This window comes from Macaca nemestrina, chromosome 2 (assembly GCF_043159975.1).
Source record: "Macaca nemestrina isolate mMacNem1 chromosome 2, mMacNem.hap1, whole genome shotgun sequence".
NCBI classification, from domain to species: Eukaryota; Metazoa; Chordata; class Mammalia; order Primates; family Cercopithecidae; genus Macaca; species Macaca nemestrina.
Window position 1 is genome coordinate 138600008 of NC_092126.1, and position 12328 is coordinate 138612335.

General features: G+C 34.5%; 1 pseudogene; it reads left to right on the forward strand.

The window, feature by feature from the left end:
- The first annotated feature begins 10788 nt into the window (after nt 1-10788).
- Nucleotides 10789-11647, forward strand: LOC105479677 (magnesium transporter NIPA2 pseudogene; annotated as a pseudogene).
- The last annotated feature ends 681 nt before the right edge of the window (nt 11648-12328 follow it).

The following is a 12328-nucleotide window of genomic DNA, read 5'->3' on the forward strand; positions in this document are numbered from 1 at the left end:
GGACTGAAGAGGTAGAAAGGAGACCATTTTAAACAGAAAAAGAAAATGTATAAAATCTTTATAGAAAATGAGAGCAAGGCACATTGAATGGGCTGAAAGAGGACCTTTCCCTTGTTACTTTATTTTACTCTAATCCTATAAAGGTTGGTCTCAGAAGTCCAAGTAGAGTTTAAATTAGACATCCCATTCAGTTTAGTAAGAAGTGTTTGTTTTTTAAATAAAAATTAAAACACTGGATATTATGACGTTATCTTTTCCTAGAACAACATTAAGACTGAAGTTCCAGCAGTATCTGATGGGTAAACAAGGAAACATATGTTGTTGATCCATAAATTATTTGAAGAAATGGACACTCCTCAGCAATAAAATTAATCCTTTCCTTTACTAAGGCTTTTTCTCATTGTGTTCATCTCTTTACCAACTTGGCCCAAATCAGTCTTTCTACAAAAGATCATCCAATTTCAAGTCCTGTTAAATTACTATGATCATCAATGAGGAAATAACCCATGTGGAACACACTCTGGAATGGAAAAAGACATTTATAGTAATAATACAAAATTTGCACTGTGAAATTAGGGTATAATGTTAGAATTACTGTGTTTAACCTCCTATTCTTTGTAGTAGAAAGTCACAAAGACATAGCGTGCTACAAACCCATCTACACAGCGTTTCCATGGTCGCTCAGGCAAATAAAATGCAGCTCTTGGTAAAAGAGTAAAGGTGACATTGGGACTTGTTCAAAGCAAAAGCAAAATTGTATTGCACCAGTTGCTCACAAAACATCCTTTAAAGAACAAAGGGGTTTTCAGCTGCTCAGTCATTGGGATTAAATTAACATGACACTGTAGGATCTCTTTTGGGATATGCGATGCACCCTGTATGGTGATAGAAAAACACAATTGGCACGATAAATTTTGAGGCTGCATTGAGATTCAAAGCATACAACAAAACCAAGATTTTTGTGTTGTTATTGAAGTGACTTGATGATATTCTACTTTAGAAGTGCTTAGTGTCAGAATTGTAATGTACTCAAAAAGAATCTCAGACTTAGAAGTCACCTTGTCTTTGCCAATCCCCACCCCGTTCCACTTCTTGATTCCTTCCTAAACAGCTTCATCAAGTGTTTGTGCTCTGAAAATTATTTTCCCACAATCAGTGGTGTCACTATTGGCTTAGTTATAAATGCATTAGTAAATCAGTAGACTACATCTAAGTGCTCTGTATCTTTATTACACAGGGAATGGGAAGAGTATGTCTTTTGCTTTAAGCATACAATATTTTGCACAAATGCATAAATATTATATCATATTGTAGCATGTTTTCTCACACACACACATACACACACACACCACTTTCCTTTAATTTTAGGTTAATTCTTCTTTTTCCCATCCTCTCTCTTTTACTGTATCAACCATGCCAACATGAGAATCCATGACAACAATGTAGTACATATCATCCCAATTTAATTGCATGCTGCTTTGGTTTGAATATTTTTATCACTAGCAAAATTCTTGGTGAAATGTAATCTCTAATTCAAGAGTATTAAGAGGTAGGGACAGTAGGAAGTGAATAGTTCATGAAGATTCCTCCTTTATGAATGAAATTAAAGCACTTTAATGAATGAAATTAAAGAACTTTAAATTATTATTTTATGAATGAAATTAAGGCACTTTAAATTATTATGAATGAAATTAAAGCACTTTAAATTATTATTTTTATTTTTCTGTAAGTTATTCGGGTACAGGTGGTATTTGGTTACATCAGTAAGTTACTAAAGAGTGGTGATTTGTGAGATTTTGGTGCACCCATCACCCGAGCAGTGTACACTGCACCATATTTGTAGTCTTTTATCCCTCACCCACCCCACTCTTCCCCTCAAGTCACCAAAGTCCATTGTATCATTCTTATGCCTTTCTGTTCTCACAGCTTAGCTCCCACATATCAATGAGAATATACGATGTTTGGTTTTCCATTCCTGAGTTACTTCTCTTAGAATAATTGTCTCCAATCTCATCCAGGTCGCTGCAAATGCTGTTAATTTATTTCTTTTTATGGCTGAGTAGTATTCCATTGCATATAAATATACCACAGGGTTTTGTTTGTTTGTTTTATCCACTCGTTGATTGATGGCATTTCAGTTGGTTCCACGATTTTACAATTGTGAATTGTGCTGATATAAACATGTGTGTGCAAATAACTTTTTCATATAATGACTAGACTGTTGGATCAAATGGTAGTTTTATTTTTAGGTCTTTAAGGAATCTCCACACTGTTTTTCTATAGTGGTTATACTAGTTCACATTCCCACCAGCAGTTTAGAAGTGTTCCCTGATCACCACATCCATGCCAGCATCTACTATATTTTGATTTTTTGATTATGGCCATTCTCGCAGTACTATATTGCTCTTTTTTGTCTCTAGTTTCTTAAGATTAGAAGCTAAGATGATAGGTTTATATGTTTATTCTTTTCTAAAATATACATTCAATGCTATAAATGTAAACACTGCTCTTACTACCTCCCACAAATCTTGAAAAGTAGTATTTCATTTAGTTCAAAATATTTTTAATTACTCTACAGACCCCCCTTTTTTCCCCAATGTGTTATTTAAAAGTGTATTTAATCTCCAAATATTTTAGGATTTTTTCCAGCTATCTTTCTGTTATTGGTTTCTATTTCAATTCTACTGTGTTCTGAGTGTCTTTTCTTTTTAAATTTGTTAAGATATGTTTATGAAACAGCATCTGGTCTATTTTGGTGAATGTTCCATGTTAACTTGAGCAGAATGTGCACTCTGCTGTTGTTGGATGAATTATTCCTTAGATGTCAATTAGATCCAGTTTACTAATGATGCTGTCCTTACCTGTGTTTTGCCTGTTGGATCTATCAATTACTGATAGAGGGGTGTTGAAGTCTTCAAGTATAATAGTGAGTTTGTCTATTTCTTCTTGAAGTTCTGTCATCTTTTTGCCACACATACTTTGATGCTTTGTTGTTACTCACGCATGTATTAAGGACTATTTTGTCTTAGGAAATTGACTTCTTTATCATTATGTAATGCCACTTTTTATCACTGATAGGTTCATTGTTCTGAAGTTTGCTTTCTATAAAATTAATAGAGCTACTCTAGCTTTCTTTTAATTAGTGTTAGTATGATATATCTTTATTCATCTCTTTATTTTGGTCCCTCTGTGTCTTTATATTCAAAATGGGTTTTATATAGAAAACATATAGTGGGGTTTTGCTGTTTTTGAGAGCAGTCTGTCTTTTAATTAGAGTATTTGAATCATTCACATTTAAGGTGTTATTTGTATAGTTGGATTAATACCATGCTTGTAACTATTTTCTATTTCTTGTACTTGCTCTTTTTTTCTTTTCTTTTTTAAAAATTCCATTCCACCTATGCCTTCTCTGGTTTTAATAGAGTATTTTTTCTGATTTCCTTTTCTTTATTAGCATATCAATATACTTTTTTTCTAAAAAATGTTATTGGTTTCCCTAAAGTCTGCATTATACACTTGTAACTAATCTAAGACCACTATAAAATAAAACTACACTAGTCACATGTAATGCAAGTATCTCATAACAGAGTATTCTTAAGTCTTCCTTCTTGTTTTATAACATTGTTTCATTTATTTCACTTTTATATATCTTATAATTACCCAATGAATTTTTAATATTATTACTTCAAAATAAATGATTAGATCAATTTAAATAAAAAGAAAATATTTTGTTTTTTCTCTTCATTTATTTCTTCCCTGTTGTTCACCCTGTCTTTATTCAGATCTCAGTTTGTAACCTGTATCATTTCCCTTCTAACTTCTTTTAACATTTCTCGCAAGGCAGATCACCTTATAATAAATTCTCCAACCTTCAGTTTTTATTTGTGGTTAAAAAGTCTTTGTTTTTCTTTCCTTTGGAAAATGATTTTGCTGAATAAAAACTTCTAAGTTGGTAGGATTTTCTTCTCTCAACTCTAAAACTTTCACTGCAGTCTCATTCCGCTTTCATTGTTTCTGACATAGCTTGTGAACTTTGAAAGACTTTCCTTGCCTTTTTAATTTTCTTCCTTCATGTAAGACAGGGAGGCTAGAGGGGGCTAGAGTTTTCTAACTGTCCTTCTCCCAGGCCTAATAAGGCTCTAGTAAAGTGATTTTTTTTTTAATAGAGGATAGGTTTTTGTTATGGAAAATGCTCTGTAAGTATTTTAAACCAATTACTTTTCCCCTGGGATTATTTCAAATGGTTACTTTTCCTTCTGCTCAAAACATAAGGAAATTTTTCTCCAATCTGTACAGTGAGAATGTGTTTTTGGAGGTGAAACATGTGAAAGTGTGGTGACCCCTTAATATTGGGCCCCCAAAATGTCCTAACTCTCAAGGTAACCTATGATTGGCCTCCATCAATTCATCACAGTGCAATTTAATTGCTCCTACTGCTTATCGACTCTAGTGACTTCTCTCTTGATAAACTGTGAGACACTGTGCCCATCTGTCTTTCTGTATTTCAGGGTGATAGTTTGCCTAGTAGCCTCAATTTTCTGACAGATTCAAGAAAAGTCATTGACTTTTAGCCTGATCAGCTTTTTTCTTGTGAGAATGATTGTCATGACTTTGAAGTCCTCTACATGTTACAGCTGAAACCAGAAGTACATACAATCTTTCAAGGATGTATGATGATTCATAGCAAACAGACTAAATGAGAGAGAGGGAGCTTTTCTTTTCAAGGCAAAATAAGGCTTTGCTTACAGCTTTGGAAGATGGAGATATTGTCTCTCACTCATACAAGGGTCGGGCATTGTTTGCTCATTACAAAAGATTTGGGTTTTTAAATTCAGAATTTATTTTTTATATTGTAATCCACTTCTTGAGTAGGTGTCACCTGGCCCTTATGTTTGCCCTGTGTGAACTGGGGTTTGGGAGGCCAGCACAAAAATGCTGATATTCTGACTTTTGCTATTGCCGTGATTTAAAAAAAAAAAAAAAAAAAAAAAATCTGTCCTTTATCTCTGATTCAGTTCTTATGTATTCTGCTGGAATCTCTGAAACTTTGGTTGGCTAACTTTTTATCTTGGAAGTTAAGTAAATTGTCAGATCCTTCTCAATTCTTCACATATTATGCCAATACATTTGCAAGCATTATTGAAAGGGAAACACGACTAAAAACTACAGTCATCCCTTGGTATCTACAGGGGCTAAATTCCAGCAATCCCAACACATACCAAAATCCACATATTCAAGTCCCTCATATAAAATGGCATAGTATTTGCATATAGTGTACACACATCCCCCTGTGTGTGTGTGTGTGTGTGTGTGTGTGTGTGTGTGTGTTTTACTCAGCAAGTATTTATTGAACTCCAATTATAGCTCAGGCATGTGGAATAACAACAGAAGACACATAAAAATTATATTTTGGATTACATTTTAGATAGTAGAAACCACAGTAAAATGGGAAAGATTTAGTTATTCATTCTATCAGTGTTTATTAAGCCCCACTATGTGCCAGCCATTGTGATGAATGGTGGGGATTTTTGATTGAATAAGCCAGTTTTTGCTCTTAAATTACTTGCAGGCTACTGAGAGATATATAAGTAGACATAGAAATCAAATGCTAAGTGGCATAAGAGGGGTCTTTTGTTTTGTTTTGTTTTTAGAATAGAGGCCTTTCTTATTATTGTTATTATTATTATACTTTAAGTTCTAGGATACATGTGCACAACATGCAGGTTTGTTCTTTTCAAAGTGCTGACAGTGTCACTAATTCTGCCTGGAAGAATCAGGGAGGGTTTCACAGAGGAGTCTTCCATATATTTTTAATCACTTCTAGGTTAGTTGTAATACTTATTATGGTATAAATGCTATATAAATAGTTGTTATACTGTTTTGTTTCTTTATTTTTATTTTTTTGAATATTTTTGATTTGAGGTTGGTTGAATCCACGGGATGTATAACTTATTCATAGGAAAGGCTAACTGTACATTCTTGTATAGCCAAAACTCATTCAGGGAGAAATGAAAAAAATAAATAAATAAATAAAAGAGAATTATTTTATTTAAAATTGTATCTCTCTATATATAACTATTTAAAAATTTATCATAAAAGAAACATCAGGTTTAGTTTTTTTTAGGTAACTTTTATCAAATAGTCAAGGAAGAGATAATTCCAATTTTATACAATTATTTTTTCAGAGAATCAAGATTTCCACTCTTTTAGGATGTTATGTTAGCCTTGATAAACAAAGTGAATGTGACAAATAATTAAATAACAAAAAATTCTTTATGAGGCAGACACATTATCCAGAATCTAATTTTCAGCACAGATACAAACATTGTCAATAACTAAATTCAGAAATGTATAAAGAGGGTATGCATCTTGACCAATTTAAATTTTATCCAGTAATACAAGGTTAATTTTGCATTATCTATTTCTCAAAATTCTATAATGAAAAAAGAAAAATAAGATAACTGTATCAATAGATTTTAAAAAATTGAATGAAATTTAATGACCATTTATGATTAAAATATCTTTTATATAGTGAATTTAAACAAATTCTTACTAAAGTTATCCACAAAAAAATATCATTTTCAAAGAGGAAGCATAAAGCATTCACATTAAACATCAAGATCAAGATAAAGATGCATATTACTAACATTTTCATTCACTGTAAAATGGAGGTTCTAGGCAGCACAACTGGTTAAGAAAAACAAACTAAGAAAAAACAAAATAAAATTCATATGGAACCACAAAAGCCAAATCAATCCAGAGAAAGTAGAACAGAGATGGAGGCATCATATTTCCTAATTTCAAGATATATTACAAAGCTAAAGTAAACAAGATGTTATAGTACTGACATACAGACTAATGGAACAGAATCGTGATCCCAGGAACAAATCAACACACATCAGATCGTCTGACCTTCATCAAGGGATCTAAGAATATCTAATAGGGAAAGGATAGTCCCTTCAACAAATTGTGTTAGGAAAACTGGATATACACATGCAAAAGAATGAAATTAGACACTTTATTTTACACCAGACATAAAAATCAACTCAAAATGCATTAAAGACATAAATATAAGACTGAAACTATAAACTTCATAGAAGAAAACACGAAGTCTTCATGACATTGGTCTTGGGAATAATTTCTTAGTTCTGACACCAAAAGTTCAGGCAACAAAAGCAAAAATAATCAAATGGGACTATATTATACTAAAAGGCTTATGCACAGCAAAGATGACAATCAACAGAGTGAAAAAGCAACCTATAAAATGGAAGAAAATGCTTGCAAACTGTATATCTGATTGGGGGTTAATATCCAAAATATATAAGGAAGTCCTACACAGACTATTGAGGTATTATTGGCTAATAAGGCAATTGAAAAATGGGCTAAGGACTTGAACAAATATTTATTCAAATAAGACTTACAAAGTTACATGAAATAATGCCCAGCATTACTAATGTCAGGGAAATGCACATCAAAATCACAATGAGATATCACCTCACACTTGTCAAGATGGCTATTATAAAAAAGCAACAGAAGACAAGAGTTGGAGAGGATGCAGAGAGATGAGAACCCTATTTGCTCCACTCTTGGTAAAATGTAAAATAGTGCAGCCACTATGGAAAACAGTGTGGAGTTTCCTCAAAAATTAAAAATAGAACCAAACAACCCAGCAATTCCACTTGTAGGTATTTATCCAAAATAATTAAAATCAGTACCTCAAAGAAGACTTGGTACTCTCATACTTGTGACAGTACTATTTACAATAGCCAAGAAATGAAAATAACCTAATGTCAGAAATGAATGAGTTTTTTTAAAAATGTGTTGTACACATATGCAATGGGATATTATTCAGCCTTGAAAAAGAAGGAAATTCTGCAATAAGTGATAACATGTATGAACCTTGAGGGCATTATGCTAAGTAAAATAAGCCGGTCACAGAAAGACAAATACTGTGTGATTTAAATTTATGAAGTATTTAAACAGTCAAGTTCATAAAATCAAAGAATGGAATGGTGATTTCCAGGGGCTGGAGAAAAGGGGAAAATGGGATTTTACTAACGAAAGGGCATAAAATTTTAGTCAAGCAAGACGATAATCTCTAGTGATCTGCCATGCAACATTGTACCTACGGTAAACAATACTGTCTTATGCACATAAAAATTGGTTAGGAGAGTAGATCTGGTGTTAATTGTTCATACCGCAATTTTTTAAAAATGTACTATAAAGCAAATACAAATATTAGCCAACACATTGGGATAAGGTATTTGTGACTATGTATAAATACACATATATATGTATGTATGTATCTAAAATACACATGATATGTATAATAAATATACATGCAAAATGAATCGTGTATTTAAAAAATTCTCAGCTGGGCATAGTCACACGTGCCTGTAGTCCCCTGCCCTACTTGTAAGGCTGAGGTGGGAAGATCTTTTGAGCCCCGGAGTTCATGGCTGCAGTTAGCTCTGATCATGCAACTGCTCTCAGTCTGGGTGACAGAGTAAGACTCCATCTCTAAAAATCAATCAATAAATAAGTAAAATAAAAATAAATAAATAAAAATTCCCTGACAAATCAAAAAGGAAGAAGATTTAAAGCATACATAACAGACAACATGAATTGCCAATAATGATTTAAATGCATGGTTGTTCTTATTAGTAATAACTGTAATGCAAATTAAAACAATAATGTTACATTTTATATCCTCAAGATTGGCAAACACATCAAAAGTTTTAAAATATTACAGTATTAGTATAGATAAAAATGACGAACAAAGAACACTCATACTCAAATTGTGTATATTCAAAATTTACTTGTCAAGCAATTTGAATTATCCAGTAAAGCAATAATGCATGCACCCTCAAAGCCAGCAATTTCATTTCTTAGCACAAACACTGAGGAATCTCTTCTGTATGTGTTCCAGAAAACATGCACAAGAACCTTCATAGATGTCCTTTTTGTAGCCTTGTTTGAGACAATCCAAAGGTACATCTGCAGTAAAATTTTCATATAAACTGTGACATATTCATGCAATGGAATACAGTATCACAATACAAATGAATAAACAGTCTACAGGCATCAACACGGATAGGTCTCACAAATTTAATTTCAATGAAAAGAAGCAAGTGGTAAAAATATACATATATCATGCTGTCTTCTATGTAAACTTCAAAAAATGTTTTGCATAAATTGCAAACCTAAGCAATATATTTCGGTATGTATGTTATATCAATGACCCAATAATGTTTTAAAAGGAAAGAAAGTGATAGACACAAAATGTTGCAGTGTTTCTCTCTGTCATAGAAGGATGGGGTAGAGGAAAGTGAGTGAGGGAGGAGTAGAGTGGGCTTCAAAGTTGTTGATGCTTTATTTCCCCCTTTTTTTTTTTTTGAGATGGAGTCTCGCTCTGTCGCCCAGGCTGGAGTGCAATGGCCGGATCTCGGCTCACTGCGAGCTCCGCCTCCTGGGTTCACGCAATCTCCTGCCTCAGCCTCCCAACTAGCTGGGACTACAGGTGCCCGCCACCTCGCCCGGCTAGTTCTTTGCATTTTTTAGTAGAGACGGGGTTTCACCGGGTTAGCCAGGATGGTCTCCATCTCCCGACCTCGTGATCCGCCCGTCTTGGCCTCCCAAAGTGCTGGGATTACAGGCTTGAGCCACCGCGCCCGGCCTGATGCTTTATTTCTTAAAGAAGATGGTAAGGACATGGATGTGTGTTTTGGTCATTATTCTTTGAAGCACATACATTCTTTTTAATGAACAATTCATATCTTAGTAAGTAGTAAAAAAAAGCAATTTGTTAAAGAATTCCAAGAAAATTATCATTCCCGTCTTCCTTCTGACCTTTCCTCTTCTTCACCCCGAAACTTCCTTCTTTGTCAGACAATGCATTCAAATCTTTTTCAGTCAACTAAAACTTTAATCCTTTCTAAAAAAATCTACAGTAAATATGAAGACTTTTTACATTTATTGGACTCTAATAATTTTTTTGTTATTAAATGTATCTTCTTGCTCCTGGGTGGCTGCCCTTGGTCGTGGATAGTTAGGATAGGTTCCTTAGGCACTCCCTCTAGCAGGCTACAGCCTGGATGCTGGTACTTCCCAATGGACTGCAATGGATGTGGTGGACACATCAGCACAGGAGGGGGTGACCCTTGCAGTCTCTGTGGCTGCATGTGAGCCTAGGTGACCTAGGGTTGGGTGGTAGAGGGGAAGCTATGCGGCAGCCTGCCAAATGGGACCAGAGCTAAACAGCTAGGATTTAAAGCTATAAATGGGAATAACGGGTAATGTTTACGATGAAATTGAAGTCAATAAGTCACCGCTAACATTTTCCAGCTGTTTTCTCAGGAGAATGTCCATATTACATTTACATGCTCTCGCAACTGTGATCGCCCTTCAGTTACAAGGGCTTCAGTTCCAAGGGTTGAAAGTGGAGCATTCCCTGGTCTGAGAACAGCAGAGTTCATTCCTTTTAGGACATTCTTGCTGATCTTCTCTTTTCAAACTCTATGAAGATGGAATCATTCTTCCTTCAGTACTAACAGTTTTTCTGTTTTGTGGTTATTGTAATTCACAAGAACCTCTAAAAATAACAAATGAAATAAGCCAGGGGTGTGGAAAAGATGACTTTTATATCGGTCTGGGATTGGCTATGAGCTCTAGTATTTTCACTGGAGGGAGTTTCATTTTCAAAAGGAAAATAAAAGTGGTCTGCCACTTGTGATAAAAGGCTCATGACAGCTGGTCAAGGTGGACATACACATTTTAGAGAATGGAGGTTGTAGATGGAATTGTTGATGAGAGCTGGGGAGATGGCCAATGTCACTGATGTATTTGCACGAGCCACACTGGTGACTCCATTAGGAGTTCTTGGAGACCTAGAAAGTGCCACTCTTTCTTCATACTTTTTAAATGAATGACTTAATCTCATGGGAATATTGGGCAGTTGTTAAGTATTCTAGGATCTACAGTTATGGTCAGTCGGCCGCGCTTTAAAAGAAGAGAGGTTAGAGAACTAACAGGAAATGTTTCACAAGCTAGGTGATTCAGGTTTTATGGTCTTTGCAACACTTGTGGTCATTGTGTCCCTGAATATTAATCTCTGTAGTGGGAGTTTGCCATGGACAGATAAATGTTCTTGTGTATATAACCATTGACTCTGTAATCGGAGCATTTTCCGTCTCCTGTGCTTAGGCATTGCTATTGAAGAGTTGTCACCTGGGCTCTGACGTGCCCTGGCCTGATTTTGCTGCTGAGCTTTGTTGTTTGCGTGAGCCCATAGATTAATTACCTAAATAAGGCCCTGAATATATTCAATAATTTTATAGTGACTCCAATACATGAAGGATTTTTTACAACATTAGTTTTAACTTGTTCAGCTATCCTTTTTAAGCCATGTCAAGGTATGTCTGTTGATAATGTCATTGGTGCTTTGAGTGGGTTTTTACAATCATTGTGGGGATATTCTTATTGCAAGCCTTTAAAAATGTCAGCTTTAATTTAGCAAGTCTGACTCTGCCTATCCTAAAAGATGAAAAAAAATTGAATAGTAACCTCTCTAATATCTAAAGTTTTTAATAATAATGAAGAAGGCTTAACCTGTGGAATTGAACAACACACTGGTGAAAATGACTCCTAAATACATGGAACTTATGGAACTCGGGCAGTGTTTTAATAAAAATCTAATTAAAAGGTTATCCCATAAAAAGTAGATGATTGTATTATCTTATTTCCATCTCATTTTTTATCCTATTACATCTGATTGGATATTGATTCTTACATGATGTTGAAAGCAAATCAAGGTCATACTTATTGATGCTATGAATACTATGAATATATGTGGTGCCATTCAGAATTCTGAAAGACAATCCCAAAGGTTGGATTTCTGAAAGATAAAATCCCTCAAATCTCCTAACATCTAAAGTTCTAAACATCACGGTCCAAAAGATTAAAATCCAAATGTTGAAATTTTGAAAGTTGAATTCTGGAGAAAGGATGAGTGGGTTTGGAGTTACACACAGGTAGCTTCATCATGTCAATTGCACCATGTTAGGTGGAACTATTAGTCTGATGTTGTCCTTATTTGGAAATTAAGTATGATGTAGGGAGATGTATACAGGTGCTAAGTTGAGGAGGGGTAAATTTGGGGACTTAATCTTAAGTGTCAACTTGACTGGATTAAGAAATATCTAGAAACCTTATACAGTATTCTTTTGGGTGTGTCTGTCTGCGGGGGTGTGTCCAGTGGAGATTAGCATGTGAGTCTGAGTGAAGTAAGTGGGAAAGATCTGCCCTCAATGTTTTGAGTGTTTCTGGGATC